At 38.6% G+C, this 20,699-nt stretch overlaps 1 long non-coding RNA gene across 1 annotated transcript in view; it reads left to right on the top strand.

Annotated features, from left to right (window-relative positions):
• LOC109455265 (uncharacterized) overlaps nucleotides 1-20,699 on the top strand; it is a 147,611-nt gene that overhangs the window by 4,916 nt on the left and 121,996 nt on the right. Inside the window, exons 3-4 of the long non-coding RNA XR_012497830.1 lie at nucleotides 10,746-10,908; nucleotides 17,735-17,866. This is a non-coding gene — a long non-coding RNA (uncharacterized LOC109455265). The remainder of the gene's footprint in view (nucleotides 1-10,745; nucleotides 10,909-17,734; nucleotides 17,867-20,699) is intronic.

The following is a 20,699-nucleotide window of genomic DNA, read 5'->3' as shown; positions in this document are numbered from 1 at the left end:
CATCAAACACACCCCTTCTTTAGAGAAAGAAGATCAACAGGATACTTACTATATGGTTGTGAGCTGTGTGATGTGCTAATGTTTGGGTAGATTGTCAAAAAACATGAAATCACATGAGTAATATGTGATTAATCCGATTTTTTTCTTCTGCTCTATTTTAATCTTGCAAAATAAACATCATGATTTATTCATTTGGGGGGGAAATCCAGTTGTAGCTGATAGCCTACTGAATTTTGCCTACAATTATAGTCATATAATGTGGCTCTCTCAGCTGTGAATGAATTACATGAGGAAACTTATACCCCACAAGTCTTTTATCTAATAGTCTACTAAGGATATTTTGTAATACTATTAATATATCAATAATAAAGTATCTGGAGGGAATTGAAAGGAAAATGCTAAGCAACTTGAAATATTAGCAAATTGCATTTATCAAGTGATCATTTATTGACTTCTAATGGATTAGAATACTAGTTTGGAGGTTTAGGGAAAAAAATATTCTCTTTGTGCTGAACCTAACTTTTTAAAAATTATCTCCAGTAAGAAAGAAATTTAAAGTCGGACAATGTTTATGGTTTTTTTAAAAATATCTCTCGTAGTCCATTTAATTTTGAAGCCACTTTACAAGGAATTTATATTAGCTGATTGTTTTTCACATTGAAGCCCCTCACACATCTAAAACGTTAGACTTACATCACATTGACCCAGATTGTCACTTTGCACTTGCCCTTCTTTCAGTGTAAGAAGAAGCTGTCCTTGGAGTGAGAACAAGGGGAGGTTCTGGCTCAGAAACCTTAGACTCTGCTTTCCTAAGGACATTGCTCTTTTCTCTCCTCTCCCAGTCATCTCACAAGTCATGCATAGCCATAAACATGCTGGACAGGGACCTTTCAACGCTTCCAAATTTATATTTTGATACTATTTGAATCCCGCAGGCGTGTACACATTTTGGTATTTATTCTTCTTGATTATAAATGATTTTGTGTTCCTCCTTTTGAGCAAAGAAATATTTTAAAGTGAGACACTTTCTGCATTACCCTTAGTCCTAGAGCCTTTACTTTTGTTCATTCACAATATAAATGTAACTATGCACTTTTTTTTTTTTTTTTACTAATTTATAAATAAGTGTGCAGTAAAGAAATACATGACAATGGAAGAACTGCATTTCTTAGAGGTCAGTTTGTTAGTATGCCACTTTCTGTTTTGGAAACATCTGGGCACAGATACATATATTTGTATATCCAATAAACTTTGTGGATTACTTTCAGACACACATGCTGATAAGAGCCAAGATTCATTCATGAGGAATGCCTCATCACAACCTAAGTCTCTACTGAGCTTTCAACTTTAGCAGCCATTTGAAAAGTGGCACAGAAAAAGATTTCTTTAAAATTTCCATTTTCCTTTATGTAGTTAGGGATACTACACCCCCTTCCTCACTTTTCCTCAGAGAGAGAGAGAGAGAGAGCAAGAGAGAGAGAGAGCAGGCTGGTTTTAATTTATCTATTGTTTTATTGTCTGTTGTTTTAAGTGTTGTGTTAGCTTAACTACTTTTTCTTAGTATGTGTTTTACAGAGGCTTTTTGTATAGTTGCTTATTTTTAATTAAGCCACTTTACACTTAATTTTCTCTCAATACACATTTGATACTATTGGAGATTATTGTATTTCTAGTTCTATTCCGTTTCTAGAACTTATAACCATCAGAATTTTTAGGGCCCTATAGATACATTAATTTAATATGTAGATGTTTACAAGACATTTTTTTCAAATTTCTTTTAAACACTAACCTGAGTTTATCTTCAAATGTTAACATCACATTTTCTCCCCAGTAAGTGCTGTATTTCCTATTAGCTGGCCAGTAGGGGGTGCTCTAGTCCCTTGCAAAATAAATAAATAAATTAAACATATTAATGTAAACTCTTCATAAGAGATTTCAGAAATATATTTCACTCCTTCATAGCCACCAACACAGATGAAATATGTTTATATAGACACAAGCAAATAGTTCAGCATATGTATGGAAAGTAAAATTGTTATATTAAGAAAAGGAAACTTTGAGATGTTTACTTCTTTGAATTTAGTTCTAAAATAATTTGGTATTATTATACCAAATGGACCCCTTGGTAACAGATACTTTCCTTCATTCTAGAAAAAGAAGAATAAGAAAAATGGGGCAGTGATGGAGAGCCCAGGCCCTGGAATCAGAGGGTTTGGGTGTGAATCCCAACTCACTGGCTGTAAGACTCAGGCAAGTGACTTACCCTCTTGTAAGCTGGGGATGACGGGTTTTTACTCCGCAGGGCTACTGGACAGATAAATGAGATTATACATGTAAGAGTGTTTAGAACACGGCCTGGCCCCCATCAGGGTTCGATAACTGTTAGTTGTTTTTATCAATATTGTTATTCTCATTGTTACTGTTCTGTATTCTTTGAGAGATTTTTGAACACCTTTCACTGCAAGATTCCAAAATTCTCTATTGCTTATTAGTATGCATGATTTGTCAAGGAGGTTGTTTCATTAAATTCCAGGAGCATAAATGATTTAAAAGATAAAATGTCTTACTTTATCTGCAGTATTTCCACTTAAGAGGCTATAAAATCTTAAGCCAAAGAAAGGCACCTGTCATAGTGAAATTTCAGGCACCAACAGTTCTTGGGGAGATATGCTACGAGCAGGGAGAATCTTCTAGTATCTCTCAAGGGAAGGTACAAGTAGCCTTATGTCTAAGAGCATTTACGTATAAGCCCATACTTATAAATACCCACAGGCATGTTTCCTTTTAAAAAAAGCAGATTTAATTTGTGCATAAACTTAAAGTGCCTGAAGAACTTTTCAATATGAACAGCTTTCCCACATTCTCTGGAATGCCAAGACAAAGAGACCTACGCAGCGACTAGATACAGTAGCATTGAAAAGAACTGAACAAGTGCCAACACTTCTTGGTATTTTCATTCATACATTTATTCATTCATCCATCAGTAAATATTTATTGAACTCCTACTACATGCCAGTCCATGTTAGATACCCAGCAGTGAGCAAGAGAGACACAATTACTGTCCTCAGAGAACTTTCAGTTGTGGGGGTTATGGATAAGCACAGGGGAAGTGGGGTGTTAGGGTGGGATAGGGGGCTGGTGGTATGCTATGGGTATGCTATTAGGACAGGCATCAACCCAGACCTGGGGGAGTCAGGAGAGCCTTCCAGACCAAGTGATGTCTTCAGCAGTGGGAAGGTGAAGGGGGACGAGGAGGAGGTTGACAAGAAGGTAAGCGATGAGGCTGGACAGGTTAAACAGAGGCCCGGTTTTACTTGACTGTATAAGCCATGCTAAGAAGTTCAGACTCTGGGCTAAAAGTAAGGGAGCCATTGAAAAAGTCTGAAGTGGACAGTGACATGTTTAAGTTTCTGAGTTAGAGAGGTCACTCTTGTTGCCATAGGTATTGTGTGACCAAAAGAGTTGTAATTTTGGGTTGGGGGTGCTACGTTGCCTTCTTAGTTCTGACTTATCATTTTTGGCTAGGGCACTGGTTCTAACTCTGGGACATGGAGGCTTGAAGTAATTATGAAGCAGTTGAAAGACAAGAAGGGGGATAGAGAGAAAGAGAAACAAATGCAGGGTTTAGTCAGCTCCTTCATCTTTACCCACTTAGGGTAACAGGAGTGGTGTCTGGCTTGTTTGGGGAAATACAGGTTGATGTGCATGGTCTGCAATTAATCCTTCGGTATCCACAACATTGGCCAAGTTACAAATACCCAGTGGAGACACCACGAGAACTCAGGGCTTTAGGTTTAATATTCCTTTTATCAGGGAGGGTATGAAGTTAAATCTGTTACAAAGGTTAGATGAATGTTGGTTGATACTTTAGTTAAATTTTGCCAGTACATTTGTCACCAGAATTTCTTTTGAGTTGTTTCTGACCTCTTCCTTAGTCAATCAAAGACTATGGAATTTAATTTCCAGGTTATACTTTTCTTAAAATAATGATTGTGAATGACCCGTATTTTAAAGGTGGAGGATTTTTTTTCCCTATAAAAAAGCATATTTGACTTTGTAATTAAGACAGTTCCTAGCCTTCTGTTGTAAAGCATGTGTGATTATATCATTAACCTGAGGATGCTGTGATTAATGAAAGCTGTTTAGGAAAAAATGTGACAAAAGTGTAGTTTTCACTGATTAAGAAATTTAATAAAATCTACCCCTTATTAATGCATATTGGCATGTCCATTAGAGGGCATCTCATGATATCCAGGGTAAGCATTATATTCATTCAACACATTCTTGCCAAGAGTCTACCATACTTCTGATGGTTTCTACGTTTTCAAAGTAAAATTCAGAACAATTTCCACTCATTTGAGCTTTCTGGTTGCTTGTATTTCAAGTTTTCTTTAACACTTTATACGCATTTGCTTCATCGCATTAGAGTATCTGATCCTTTACTTACTATTGTTTATTTTCTGTCTCCTGTTGTTGACTCTCTTGGTCATAGGTACAAGCTTAAATTGTAGGAGGGAAGGCTTGGTGAGTGCAAACAGCCTAACTGATACAGAAATGCCAAAGAGACTTCAGAGCAAGGCTGTAGATTCTACCTCCTTAGAAACCTTTAAGAATCAAACAAACTCTCTAACCAGTATTTTCACTAGTACTCTAAACTAAGGAAATAAACATAAATAGAGAAAGCTGTTTTCCCAAAGATGTACAATGCAGTTATTCATAATAGTGAAAAACTGGCCTGTTAGCAGGACAACTGGTCAAGTAAAATACGGATTATCTATTCAGCTATTATAATGATGCTTATAATAATTTTGTAATTAGGAATAGTAACTAATAATAGCTAACACTTTTATAGCATTTACTAAGAACGAGGCACTGTTCTAAGGCTTTATGTATATGAATTAATTTAACTTTCACGACAACCCTATGAGGTACATGCTATTACTATGCCCAATTTACGACAGAGGTTGAGTAATATGCCCAAAGTTACAAAGCTAGTAACTGTGGATTCAAACCGAGGCCATTAGTTTACTTTTCACAGCTATAAATTCTCCCAGTATCATGTATAGTGAAAAAAGTAGAATACAAAATTGAATATGGAATTCAATTTTGTGAGTTGAATCAATTCACTTGTAATCAATTAGGATTTTTAAATTTGCTAGTCACAGAAAACCCAACTCAAATTTGTTTAAGAAAAAAAAAAGGAATTCAGTGGTTCAGTAACCGAAAAGCCTAAGGGTGTGTAGCTGTATGTACTGCTTTATTCAGATGCTCAATGTCCCCAGATCAGGATTTTCTTTAACTTGTGGCTTTGTCCTCTTTTGTATTGATTGTGTCTTGTGATTCCTCAGTGGCGTGTTGGCTGCCAGCAGCAACAAGAGGTTAGATGGCTGTAGGGAAACCCTAGGGTCATTCAATTAAAACAACAACAACAATAACAACAACAACAAAGATCTCATTTAGTGGTTTGAACAAAAACCTGGGCGGGATTCTCCCTAGTACAAACTGAAGGCCAGAGAATGCAGGCCTCTGATTGGCCCAGCCTGAGCATAAGCCCACCCTTGGAACCAACTGTAGAATCAGCTCCATCTGAAGCACATTGAGAGTAAGGAAGTGTTAGTTTCCTACAGTGAAACTGAAGAATGGATTTGGGGAAAAGAGAGACAGATGTTTTTAGTATACATCAAGTATCCACAACAACCATTTAAAAAAAAAATCTATAAGATAAGCATTTAAAACTGTGAACTTACAAATTTCTTGAAGTTTTTCTGTTCTTTGACCCCGATGACACTGCCCTGTTAGACCTTTTTGATGCCTCCTCTGTCCTTTTCAGTCGTCTGTCCTTCTCTTTCTTGGGTGCTTAGCTGTATGGATTCTCTGAAGCTATCGTATGTGTTTCTAAGTTAGCCATCTCATTAAATTCCTGAACTTTTATTATTACTCTATATGAATTGCACCCAAGTCTAATTGTAGCCCTGTCTTCTTTCTCAACTTTTAATAACAAATTTTCCGTTTTTTACCAGTGCTTCTCCTTTGGATATTTGTAGCAGATTGGCTTGCTTGGGAAGCAGGCTTTGAGATGGAGTATGTTATTAGAGTGTGCTCTTAGGCTCTGTTGAAGGGAAGTGGAGAAAGCAGATTTGGGCAGAAGTTGAGCTGTGATGCAGGCCCAATATAAATATATATATATATATATTTTTAGTGGTTATCTAGAAACTGTGAAATCCATATTTGACACAGCAAAGTCTAAAACTAATATCTCTACCCTCCTGAAAAAATATAAGAAACACTATAAGAACATGTTAACTCACATCACTGCATCCCAATTTTCATGTTCTTGTTTAGAATTTTAATCTTTTTAGCACCACTAATTGGACATTATCATTATTGTTTATATAGACAGCCAATACTTATTTAGATTTAACCATATATCATTTTTCTTCATCATCCCCTCAGATATTATCCCTCAGGTATTATTTTAGGGTTAGTTTTCTTTCTACAATATATTTCTTTTGGAAGTTCCTTTAGGAATAATTGGTTGGTTGAAAACTCAAAAACTAGCAGGTCTTGCTTGCTTGAAAATGTCTTTTTTTTACCCTCCTTCTTGCAAGATAACTTCATGTATATACAACTCTAAGCTGACAAGTTTTTCCTCAGAATTTTGAAAGTATTATTTCACTGTCTTCTAATATCACTACTGATGAAAAATTTGTTTTCGGTCTAATTGTCCTTTTCTTAAAATTGTCCTTTTATGTAGGTATTATCTTTTCTCTCTGTCTTTAAAGTCTTTGTCTTTATTGGTGAATTGCAATTTGTTTACAGTTGGTCTATGAAAGTTCTTTCATTTGTATATGAGGATTATATTTGATCAGTTCTAGAAAACTGTTAGATATTATTTCTATTGCCTCCTCCCCATTCTTTTTTTCTCCTTCTATAACTTTGATTAGATGAGTAATAGACCTTCTTACTCTGTCCTTTGTGCATCTTAACTCTTTTGCATTTTCTATTCCTGCCTCTCTCTGGGGATTTTGTGCAATTTCTTCAAATTTATCTTCCAATTTGTTATTACTCTCTTTAACTATATCTGTTACTTAACATTAATTGACTTTATAGCATCAATTATTATATCTGTCATGTTTAGATATTACATTTGATTTTATTTCAAATATGCTTGATCATTTTTTATAATTTTTTTCCGTCTCTAAAATTTTCTTTTATTTCTTAAATTATAGTAAACATAATATTTTGTATTTGGCATCTAATAATTCCAATATCTGCAGTCTTTGTGGGTCTGCTTCTGCTGTTAGTTTTTCTACTTAGTCTTATTTTTAATAACTTGTTTCCTCAAGTATTTTGTGCTTTTTGATTCGAAGCTTATATTCTTTGGAACTTTATCTTTGGGAATTCAAGGTTGGTGTTTGTTTATGCTAGATACCTAGAAGCACTACTGAGCCAGGATCACTTGAATAAACTATATTTTGGCTAGGAGTTGTAGGGCTACCACACAGAAACTGTGGGTTTTGACCTGTGTAAGAAAGGGCTTGTGAATTCTCAGGGGAAATTTTCTTCCTTTCCACCTCAGCCAAGATATGAACAAGCAAGTACAGTAAGGTGCCATTTACGGACGGGGATACATTCTGAGAACTATGTCGTTGGGCAACTTAGACATCGTGTGAACGTCATTGATTGCAGTACACAAACCTAAATGCTGCCTACTACACATTTAGGCTGCATGATACAGCCTATAGCTCCTAGGCTACAAGCCCGTACAGCATGTTACTGTACAAAACAACATGAGATTAAATCAAGCACAAGAGAAAATGATGCCATCAAGAGACGTGATAAACATGAGCTGTATGAGGTTGCTGCCAGCATAACAGGGTATACTATTTTACAGCAAACTTTTCTTATTAGTAGAAAGAGCACACTTTAAAATAATGTTAAAAAGCATAGTCTGGCAAATACACAAACCAGTACCATAGGTGTTTATTTCCATTATCAAGTATTTACTGTACATAATTGCATGTGCTATACTTTTATACGACTGGCATGGCAGTAGGTTTGTTTATACCAGCATCACCACAGACACATGAGTAATGCATTGCACTATGAAGTTACAATGGATACGACGTCGTTGGGTGATAGGAATTTTTTAGCTCCATTGTAATCTTATGGGACCACCATCATATAGATAGTCCGTGATTGACCAAAGTGTCATTTATGTGGCTCCTGACTATGTCCCCTTCATCTCCCTCTTCAAACATTTTCCTAATTCATCTACTGAAGGTGTCACCTTTCAGGCAGACACCTTCAGTAGATGAATTAGGAAATTCTCAAGTTTACGCAGTCTTTTCTATGGCACCTCACCCCATGCAGGTACCTGGCTTTGTCTCACCAATCCCACAGACTCAGCCCACTAAAACTCAAGGCCAGGAGTCAACAAACTTTTCTATAAGGGACCAGATATAATCATTTTAGGCCTTGCAGGCCATGTGGTCTCTGTTGCAACTACTCAGCTCTGCCATTGTAGCATGAAAGCAGGCATAGACCATACATAAATGAATGGGTGGGGTTGTGTTCCAATAAAACTTTATTTACAAAAACAGGTGGCAAGCTATATGTGATTCGCTGACCTCTGCTCTTGTTCATCAGGAATTGGCAAATGCTCTCAATTGACGGATGCCAATTTCCTTACCTATTTAGAATCGTGCTTTCTTCTTAGGTCAGGTCTCTGAGGGTTTTACTTACAATTTTGCCAGTCATGCCTTTATAAAGATGTTTTAAATGCAGTTGAGTTGTTCTGGGCCAGGAGGGTTTCTCTGGATGTCTACTCCACCATTGGTACAGATTTTCTCAGACTGTCAGGCTGCTCAGAGACCTTTAATAAACACATTTGCTTAACGTATTGAGTTCGGATTTCTCAGGTGGGCATTTAAGGTTTTTGATTATCTGTCTGTAGCTTATCTTTCCAAGTCTTAGTTTCCTTACAATTACCATGTTTTCAGCCAAACTAGAATACTCACGCTTTCTTGAATAAGCCTTCCTCTCTCCCCATCTCTCCCATTTTTATGCTGTACGCTGTACTATCCTTACATGTTTGTTTTCCATGGCAACAGTAGCCAGTTCAAAGACGCTTTTATGTTCAGATCTCACCTCAGATACCACCTCCTTCATTTTCATCTCAGTTGGATGTACTCTGTCTTTCCTCAGTGTTCTGTCCTATGTTATGATCATTTGTAAAATTGTTTTGACCACCTCTGCTAAATTGTAAGCTCATTGAGGACAGAGGACATTCCTTACCCAACTTTGTAGATGTTCTTATTCCCTCACAGAGTACCTAGCATTATATTTTAAAAATAGCATGTACTTAAATATTTGCAAAATGAATGAATACATAACTTTTTTTTTCCACTTGGGAAAACTCAATATTTTATTGTAAGGCCCATGTTATTTTTCAAAGGTCGATCTTTAGTTCTTCCTTAGGCTTATCAGTCACTCATTACACCCATCACATTCCTTCAGAAAGAATGACAGTCATGCTTATGTCCTACAACCCATGTACAATCTCTTTTCATGGTGTCTGAAGTTATTGCTGGCAAAATAGTGACAACACCCAAAGATAACTACTGTTAACAGTGTACATATTGTTAACATTTCCCATTGTATAAGCACTCTTTCACAATATGACATTTTCATGGCTACTTAGTAATCCATCATACGGATATAGCATGATTCATGTCTGACCAATCCCGATGTTAGACTTTTAACATAATACAAGATGTGATCAAACAATGCAGTGAATGTTTACATTAAATTTATTACAGTAAAAGACACATTGTCCTTAATCCTCCTCAAAATACACCCCCCCCCCCCCGCTTCGAACACACTTCTTGCCACTTTTTGAAGCAGCTCTGGGAGTCCTCTTTCATGAGTGTCTTTAGTTGCACTGTTGTGGCGGGCTCCATGTCCTGAATTGATTCCAAATGTTTACTTTTCATGATAATTTTGACTTTGGGGAAGAGCCAGAAGTCTCATGGTGCCAGATCCAGTGAATAAGGTGGATGAGGACACACCGTAATGTTTTTATTTGACAGAACTTGCTGTACCAGAAGCGATGTGTGACATGGAGAATTGTCATGATGGAGGATGATTTACAGCACACTTTAAAACACACCTTCTCTCAACCGTAGCTCACACCCGACTGACTGCACTGAACAAGTTGAAACTTGTCACACACTGTTATTAAGGTTCGATGCGCTGCTTCCCGTATTGAAGATCCCTGCCTTTCCGTTGGATGGCACTCAGCAGCAGTCACCGTAGTTTCTGATCACAACAGAAAGGCGCCATGTCACACATCACTTCTGGTACGGAAATTTCTGTCAAATAAACACATTACGGTGTGTCTTCATCCACCTTATTCACCAGATCTGGCATCGTGCAACTTCTGGCTCTTTCCCAAAGTCAAAATGATTCAGGACATCGAGGCAGCCATGACAGCACAACTAAAGACACTCACAAAAGAGGACTTCCAGAACTGCTTCAGAAAGTGGCAAAAACGATGGGATAAGTGTGTTCGAAGCAAGGGGGAGTATTTTGAGGGGAATTAATGGCAATGTGTCTTTTACTGTATTAAATTTTTTTAATGTCAACATTCACGGTATTTTTTAACCATACCTCGTATTATTATAAATAATGTTATAATGAACTGCCTTGTACGTAATTTTCCACTTCTCTGCTTATTTCCTCAGGATAAATTCTATCAAGTGAAGGAACTGCTGAGTCAAAGGGACTGAAGGTCTTTACAAGCTTTTTCTCTTGCCAAATTGCAACCAGAGTATTGGACCAATTGGGACCTCCACCAGCAGTACAGTGCCCATTTAATGATACACTCTCCAGCTTTGGATTTTTTTGGTTAGTTTCAGTTTTTTTCTTTATTTGTTTTTGAGTGCTAATTTATCAAGTAAAATTTGATTACAGTTTTAAGAAAATGTACGTTTCTCTTATTGATACATATATATGTACACACACACACACACACACACACACACACGTCAACTAACCCTTATACTTTTTTTTTTTGTTACTTACTTGTTCATTTATCTTTCCTTTTGTGACATTTGTCTTTTTCTTATGATTTATATATTAAAGAATTTATTCATTGTCTATCACATAGGTTACAAATATCTTCCCATTTTCATATATGTCTTTTCTTTTTGTTTAAGACAATTTTTTGCCTTAAAAATTTTTAAATTTTGACATAATTTCAGACTTACAGAAAAGTTATAAGATTAGTACCAAGAATTCTCAGATGCCTTCACCCAGAGTCCTCAAATGTTAACATTTTATTACCTTTGTCTTATTCCCTTCTCCATTTTTATCTATTGGTATCATTCTCTGTTTCTATCTATTGGTATATATTTGAACTATTTACAAATAAGTTGTAGTCACGAAGCTATGACATTTAAAAAAGTAGCTGTAAGGATTTTTAAAATAGACTTTATTTTTTAGGACAGTTTTAGATTTACAGAAAAACTGAGAAGATAGTACAGAGTTCCCACATACCCCGTACCTAGTTCCTTCTATTTAACATTGTACTTAAAATGAATGAACCAATATTGATACATTACTATTAGCTAATGTCCATCGTTTATTTGGATTGCCTTAGTTTTTACCTAATGTCCTTTATCTGTTCCAGGAGCCCATCCAGGACACCACGTAACATTTAGTTGTCATGTCCCTTTAGGCTCCTCTTGACTATGGCAGTTTCTCAGACTTTCCTTGTCTTTGATAATCTTGACAATTTTGAGGAGTGCTGGTCAGGTATTTTGTTGAATGTCCCTCTTAATATTTTGAATGTCCCATCCTAATATTTTTCCTTAGGATGTTGTTGGTTCTGGGGAGGCAGACCAGAGAGGCAGAGTGCCATCTTCATCACATCAAGGTGCATGCTACTGACGTGATTTGTCACTGTTGATGTTTACCTTGACCTGACGGGTACAGAGTCTTCTAAGGCCTAGATAGACATAATCAGTAGTATTTGGGTCAGGTCAGCTATTCTGAACAAATGTTGGAGGTTCAAGTTATCTTTGAATCATCATGAAAACTATACAGTAGCCAGAGAACTGTTGTATTCATTGCAATTCATGAACCTGAATAATATGTGGATGGGAATTCCCTCACTGTATGATTAAATTTATACAGTGTGTTTTGGTAATGCTACCATCTAGGAATTAATGTTAAAACAGAAAGTCTTAAGATCAGTTCTTTAATACACGTAGCATATTACGTGAACTGCACACATTTTTGCCTGCATCCATATGGAGGTAGGGATGTCTGTGTGTCTGTATCCCAGATGGGGCCTTTGATTTTCTAGGATTGTTTTGCAAAGGAACACATCTTATCTAGAAATGATCTAGCTGTCTTGTTTTAACTATCCTTGTTTCCACCCACTGAATAAAACTTTTGAATGCTTGAGCAGTTAAATTTCCCACATCCTCCATTTGATCATTTCCAGGAGCCAATAAGAAAGGTTAGTAAAGTGAATCTGAACGATTTATTTGTACAGAAAGAATGAATTTCCTCTTAGTCGCACATCCGACACCCACACGATACCTCATCTGTGGTGCTGGGAAGGAATACTTTCAGGAGAAATTTGATGCCCAATTAGTGTGTTTTAATTTAGTCAGTGGAATTTCCATCTGGCTCTAATGTGTATTTTGGAGGGTTTGACTAGAACAGAGTTAAACAGTTTATTAGTTTGTGAGATGGGGTCAGTAGGCACAAAGGACTTTCCACACAAGCAGGATTTTACAAATTGAATGTTTTCCCTCATTTTGTTAGTGGCAGGATGACCAGGGACAGAGAGGGCACGTGCTACTTATTTTGTGATTAAAAAACCTTAATATGAATAGTTTAAAATAAGAAAGAATGTCACAAAAATGGATGGTAGATAGACGTCTTCTCTTCTAGAGAATTTGGAAATTTACAGGTACCTAGATATCTGGCAGATAGAAATGTTTCCTTGTTCTGGACTACAAGGCACAAAACTTTATCTACTTTAGATAAGTGCATTTTGCATAAGTAAAAAGCATGTGTTTAAAGAGTTTTATTTTCTATCTATATGTAGAGAGAGAGAGAAGGGAGGGGTCAGAGAGAGAACCTATTCAACTTTCAAAACTTCCCTATGTTGGGTACATTCACACACTAATATTGGAACTAATAACTAAACTCAACCACCACAGAAATATCTAAGATAAATAAGCCTATTATAAAAGTGAAGTTTCCACTGAATGTTTTGATACCTATTCTACCTAAAAACAGGGGATTCCAGAAGTTTCGGATCCTGGCCAAAAAATCCTGTTGTCACATGTATCTTTTTCAAGCAGGCGTATGTTGCGTTTAAAGGCCCTCAGTTGTTCAGTTTCCATCCACTTGCATGTGGTCTTAGACGGACGACATGGTCCAGGCACTTCCCTAAGAATCACGCTTTCTTCTTGGGCGCCCTTGTTTCTGGTCGTTCTGTCCCACTGTTCAGTAACGTCCACACTTGGTTATCTCTTACCATTTTCCCTGCTGTGTGCTTAGAGTCACACTTATGGTTTAGATTTTCTGTTTTTCATGAAGGCATCATAATGCAAGATCCAATGATTGTGGCATATTCCGTTTGAATAGGAAGTCTGAGTGTGATCCTTTTGACAGTTCGTCCTGATTTCAGAGGATTATGAACTCATTCTTTTTAAGAGAAAGGTGATTATATACCCATAAAACTTTTGAAAGTGGCCTTTGCTAACTTGCGAGTCCGATTGTGTTTAATCATCACTGCTAAGATATAATTGAGCAAGCCCCAGGCAGAGGCGTTTCCCACAAAAACATTCAGACCTTCCAGGAACAGGACCAGAAATTTCTCCATATGTCTGTAGACTGAACCTCAGGATGTCTGTGAACAGTTTACTGTTTCCACTGTACCCTTAAGTTTGTTTCCCAGCCATGAAATTGCCCATGAGAAAGAGTCGTGCAACTGCTCACTGTTAGTCACTTTATATTTCCTGAATATTCCCTGTTTAATTTCCCTGGTAGCTGGCAATAACATCCAGGATTTAAGTTGCTAAAGGGAATTCGGGAAAACCCACATAAATGTCTAAGATGAGGTTTGGCAAGCTATGCCTCTTGGTGACATAACAATGTCATAACTAGAGATTTCATCAAACAGAGGAGGCAGGAAATCCCCACCGTTGCCAGACACCCACTTAAACTCACTGGAGTCTGAGGACCATCGTTTGTTAAAAATGGATTCTACACAGTTTTAAATTTGATTATCAGGCTCCTGGAATACAAATTTGGGCCCGGAGTTGAGATGCACTGAGGTTTCTTTTAAAATGGTCATCTTAACGGATTTCTTAGACAAAGAAAAGAAAACTTAGTAAAGTTCCTGTAAGGGGAGCAACAGCTTCTCCATGAAAAGCCTGGCTCTGCTCCCTCCGGATGGGGCTTCAGCTCCAGGGACAACACGCTGGGCCTCACCCATCAGCCAAGCCAACCACAGCAATCAGAGTGACCGCGGGGTTCCCAGGCTGACTTTTCTCATGCACATGATTATTAATTTTATAAATTATTACTTTATATATTGTAAAAATTAAATTTACTGGGGGTAATATTGGTTAATAACATATAATTTTCAGGTGTACAAGATTATAATTTGACATCCGTATACTGTGTGCTCCCCACCCAAAGTCCAGTTTCCTTCAGTATCCAAACTATACAAAGAGCTCACACAACTCAAGAACAAAAAAACAAACAATCCAATGATTTTGAATTTAAGACAGAATTCTGTAAGTTGAGGTATTAAATTTATCTTTATCACTGTAAAAATGGTCCAATGTGTTCTGAATTTTATCCCATCTTCAATGTTTTATAGTTTGTAAGTTTTAATTATTTCAAGGTAACTTTCCCTTTTGTTCCTTTTTCTGTTTTTATTGTGGTTTGGATCTAAGAATATGACCAAATTCTGTTCTAGAATTTGACAACTTTTTATTAGAGAGACCTGTGTGCTCGAAAAGGAAGTTCGTTGTTCTGCTCTTCAGTTCTCTCCTTTCATACTTGCTAATTCTGTCCTTCTTATTGTGTCGTCCTGGGCGACTGTCTTTGTCTAATTCTTTGATATTTAATTCTATCGCATTGGTAAATATTGAGGTCACTGGTTACCATTATATATGTCTAGTTGCTGTATTTCCTCCATTTATGACATTTTTATTATATTAATCGGATTATGAAATGAGTTTTATGTTTTTATTGTTTAATGGTCTGCCATTACACAGTGATTTTATCTGTTAATGCTTCTTGCTGTGGCATTGATTTAGTCTGATACTATGGTGACCTGCTCTGCTCTTCTTAAATTTGTGCAGGTGTCTTAGAATGTAGACCACATTGTTATTTCAAAAGTTGATATCAGTCCATGTTTACATAACTCCTGTTGACAACAGATTGTTGAATTTTGCTGTGTAGTGAAGTCCAGTCTATTTGCTTATGGTGTTATAATTATATCTCCAAATTTATATCTTCAGCCCTAAACTCTCCCCTCAACTCCAGATCTTGGATGTCTCATAGGCATCTCTGTTTGTTTCCTAGAGTTCCCTTGACAATGTACCACATGGCTTAAAACAATAGAAATTTATTGTCACATAGTTTTGGAGGCCAGAAGTCCAAAACCAAGGTGTCGGCAGGGCCAGGCTCCCTAAGACTCCAGGTAGGATCCCTCCTTGCCCTTTCCAGCTTCTGTTGGTGGCTGTCAGTCGTTGGTGTTCCTTGACTTGCAGCTGCGTCAGTCTCTGCTCCATCTTCAAATGCTCGATCTTATAAGGACACCAGTCATATTGGATTAGGGCTCACCCTATTCCAGTGTGATCCCATCTTAACTAATTACCTCTTTAAGACCTCTTTTCCAAATAAGATCTCATGGTAAGGTACTAGGGGCTGGGACTGCAATATCTCTTTTTGGAGGACACAAAATTTTTATATAATTTTAATATAAAATTCTATAAAGTGTTTTTATATAAAAATTTTTAAAAGGTTTATATAATTTTTCACAGCTTTGTTGAGCTATCTTCTTGTGGTTTTTTGAGATAGTTTTGCCTTAAGACCTAAGTATTTGCTTGTCTTTGCCTCCGTCTCCTTCCCCTAATCTTCTCGTGGCTTACTTAGATCACTGAGCTCTCTGCTCAGAACTTGCTTCTTCAAAGAGACTTCTACTCACCACTCTCCTCCACTTACACTGTTGTTGTTTTTTTAGCACATTTTATGTTTGTTTAACACTGTCCATTTCCCCAACTAGAATGTAGGACCTATGAGAGCAGGAAATTCGTCTTGCATCCGACCACTATATTCCCAGGGCCTAGAACAGTGCCTGGCACCCACAGGGCACTCAATAAATAGCTGCTGAATTAATACAAGAATGACTATGATTGTAGCATCACCCATTTCCCGGTTGCTTTATTGAGCAGAGATCTGAATCAGAGGGAACAGGAAAATGTAGGGGAAGAGTGTTTACTAAGTAGACTGTGGGAGGACAGTACGTGCAAAGGGCCTGAGGCAAGAGTGTGTTTGGTATGTTCAAATAACAGTGGGGTTGGTCAGGGAGTGTAGGCAAGTAGCAGGAGATGTAATCCGAGAAGGGGACGATAATCAAGCCACTCTCCTCTTGCCCATCACGTCAGGCCACCTGGTGTTCTTTCCCTGGTTGTTCTAATCGTTGTCTTCTCATTTTTGGTTTAAATGTGACCTCCCTTTCGTTATTCTGTGTCACAGCACCATACAGCATTTATTACCAGCAGTAAATCTGTTTACTCTTAATTTTTTTGCCCCACTACCCCAACCGGCACATAAGTGCCATGCAGGTCAAGACCATATTTGTTCGATAATCGTTGGGCTTCTAGGACCTAGTGTGGTGCATGTTCCCACAAGCATTGGTTAAATGAATGAATGGAGATAATCTTCTATTGATAAATAAGCTCCCCTGAGTAGTTTAATTCAGTTTATAAAAAAGTTGTCTCTCTTTTACTGGGAGGAAAGAAAGAAGAAAAAGGCAACCATGTCTAAATATGTCCCTACCTCCCATATTTATTACCAAATAATATGGTTATATTTCTGGCATTCTCCTATGTGACATTTCTTGATTCCCATGACCTTAGAGCATATCCCTTATGAATACTAAGGCTCTGTTTTTCTCTTTACCACATGTATCAAATTTTTATCCAAAATATTTTCCTAGTGTTTCTTGATTTTCTTCTCACATATTCTTCATAACATTAACCTTATAAGGCATGTAAATATTTCTAGTCTGAGCTTAAACCAGAAAGAAGTGAAGTTAATTGCCTACAGTTAATAAGTATATCAAGGAGCTTTTATGAAGTGGTTTGTTTACTGATTTTGCACCTATTTATTTTCTGCATATTACTATATACAAGGCACTGGGCTAGGCACTGGGGGCCTGGGGTGAGCCGAGCTGGAGAGACACAGTTCCTGCTTCCCCAAAGCTTATGTTCTGTTGTGAGATAGGTATTAAAAATTATTTACATAAGAAATTATTGAATTACAACTTACATGTAAGTGACACACAAAGGAAGAGTGAGCATACAATGCTGTGAAATTATCTTACAGTGGAACCTGAGCTAGTCTTAGGGGTCAAGGAAGGCTTTGCTGGTTGCCTCCCAATAATCATTTATTCCTTTTTTGTTACCAACAGAACCCCAATTTTATTTGGATCAGCAGGGTAGCCACCTTAAAAACTCCGTTTTTGTACCCCCCTTGCACCTGGGGACGTCCAGTGATAACCCAGGCTTAACCAGAGAGATGGGAGAAGCGGACGGAGTGCTGGGTGAGTGTTGTTTTCTTGCTATAGGCACCACCTTTCCATCCTCAGCTCTTCCTTCCACTTCCTGCTGCTAGGAGATGTCCCTGCAGTGACGTGAGGATTGAAGTCACGTACTGACAATGGTAGAGCCCGGGGCATTGTGACATCTAGGACCTACTGCACCTGGCCTGGATTTTCTGTCCCTGCTTCTTGTTTGTTGGTGACAATGAGCCCCTTTCTGACTAAGCCACAGGAGATGGGTTTCTACTACACACAGTCAAACCAATTCCTGATGCGTACAGCTTACTTGAGGATGTGACATTTGAACCGGGCTTTGAAAGGTCTGAGTAGCAACTAACTTGGAAAAGGGGGCCAAGGAAAGAGTACTTCCCAAGAGCTTTGCTCAGACCCGGGTTCATTGTCCGAGTTCGAGAGCATTGGATTAGGACTTCTTAAACACCTCTGAACTTGGCCTGGGGGATGACCTGCTGGGAGAAAAGTCTGGTAGTAGCAGCAGTAGTAGCAGCAGCAGCAGCAGCAGCAGCAGCAGCAGCAGCAGCAGTAGCAGCAGCAGTAGTAATAGTAGCAGTAGCAGCAGCAGCAGTAGCAGCAGCAGCAGCAGTAGCAGCAGCAGCAGCAGCAGCAGCAGCAGCAGTAGCAGCAGCAGTAGTAATAGTAGCAGTAGCAGCAGCAGCAGTAGCAGCAACAGTCGCAGTAGCAGCAGCAGCAGCAGCAGTAGCAGCAGCAGCAGCAGCAGCAGCAGCAGTAGTAATAGTAGCAGTAGCAGCAGCAGTAATAGTAGCAGTAGCAGCAGCAGCAGTAGCAGCAGCAGTCGCAGTAGCAGCAGCAGCAGCAGCAGCAGTCGCAGTAGCAGCAGCAGCAGCAGCAGTAGCAGCAGCAGCAGCAGTAGCAGCAGCAGCAGCAGCAGCAGCAGTAGTAATAGTAGCAGCAGCAGCAGCAGCAGTAGTAATAGTAGCAGTAGCAGCAGCAGCAGCAGCAGCAGCAGCAGCAGCAGCAGCAGTAGCAGCAGCAGCAGCAGCAGTCGCAGTAGCAGCAGCAGCAGTAGCAGCAGCAGCAGCAGCAGCAGCAGCAGCAGCAGCAGCAGCAGCAGCAGCATTTAGTCCTCACAACAACCCTTTGAGGAACATGCTGTAGTTGTCCCCATGTTGCAGTTGAGGAGTTGGAAGCAAAGGGAGTTGAAGACACTGCCCCAGGTGGCATAGCTGGTCAACGAGAGGTCAGGGGTGGACCCCAGTTGTGGGGCTCAAGAGCCTGTGCTCATTTGTTCCTGACAGGCAGAGCTTGACCCAAACCCTGAACTCGTTCCTGCGTCCTTCCCTTCGATGACGAACAGGATTCCTGAGATGTGTGCACAGACATAGGAAATGTTGACTGTTCCGACAGAGGAGTGTACTTCTGGATTCTAGTCCTCAGTAGCCAGTAAGCCAACTAGGCGGTGGGTTTGGAAAACTTCACGTAGATCTCCTTTCTATTGCTTTTGGGATGCCTACTGAAAGACTTGTTCCCTTGCATTTTGAAAAGCAGGTATGTCTATACCTATTCCTATAGATATATCTATACCCTGCTTCAAATTCTACTGGTTTGTTCCATTTCTGATAAAAACAATTATCCCAGTTCATGCAGAGCTTATTCCAGCATCTAGACCCTTGCTTTGTCCATCGTCCACTCCTTGTTCTGGAAGCCCCTCGAACAATCTAAACCTACCTCTTTAGGTCCAGCTTGAGACGACTCTGAGAGTAATCCACTGACTACTAGTTCAAAATTAGTTCAAAAACTGTTTGTTACTGGTCTGCAACAAGATGAGTAGAGGTATTAAGAGTAAGCATTTAGAGACTTTTGGACAATTTAGCATTACCCGAAAATCCAGGCACATGGTCCACGAGTGAGTGTGTGGACAGGGCATAGCTCTGGGTGCAGCTGAACTGACATGATGAGTTGGATGTAGCATGAGCTGTGCCGCTGTCTGGGCGGTAGGGCCGCTTGTTGGTTCACGATGGATAGAAAATTAAAAGTGATCCTCGCCATCGATAGTTTGGAATCACTGCTCTAACCCATATCTGTTTTTCCCACTTGTGATTCATCCTGGTAATTCAGTTGGTATCATGTAATCTCACCCTGTACCATACATACATGATACACACATATGACACACATATATGATGCATGTATATGACACACATGACACATATATGTGACATATACAACATATACACACACACACACACATATATATATACTTTATTCTAGTTGTTTCATCTATGGAGGCCTCACCTCCTTGCTTGTATTGCAGGACCTCTGATGGCAGACGCCATCCCTTCTCTTCTCTTGTGTTTCCATAGCACTTAGCACGATACTGTCTGAATACAGTAGGCACTCATGGTTTTTTGCTTTTACTATGATTCAGATTATAAGATGAGGTAGTATTGGGCAGGCAGAAGGAGAAGAATCTACTTTGCCTCACTTGGTGCTAAAAGGGAAAAAAAAAATCCCTAATAACTAATTTTTTAGAAATACAAGGTCAATAAAGAACCTTCAGACAAACTATTGTAATGACCATTTATGGGAGCCGGTTGTGTGCCAGGCATTGTGGTGGATTTATTTACACACATTATTTCATTTAATCTTTATACCATCTCTTACAAGTAGGTATAATTACCCCCATTTTGCAGATGAAGGAAGTGAGGGGTCAGGTTGGGAGGCTTGCCCCAGGTTACAGGGCCCCTAAATAGTGGGGTCTGTCTGACTTCAAACACCTTTTCTTACTCCCATTAGCACAGCAGTTATTGCCAAAAGGGAATGTTACTGGATATAGATTATACTTTAAATGTACTCTCTC

This window comes from Rhinolophus sinicus, linkage group LG06 (assembly GCF_036562045.2).
Source record: "Rhinolophus sinicus isolate RSC01 linkage group LG06, ASM3656204v1, whole genome shotgun sequence".
Lineage (NCBI taxonomy): Eukaryota > Metazoa > Chordata > Mammalia > Chiroptera > Rhinolophidae > Rhinolophus > Rhinolophus sinicus.
This window is presented reverse-complemented; position numbering and strand designations above follow the sequence as displayed.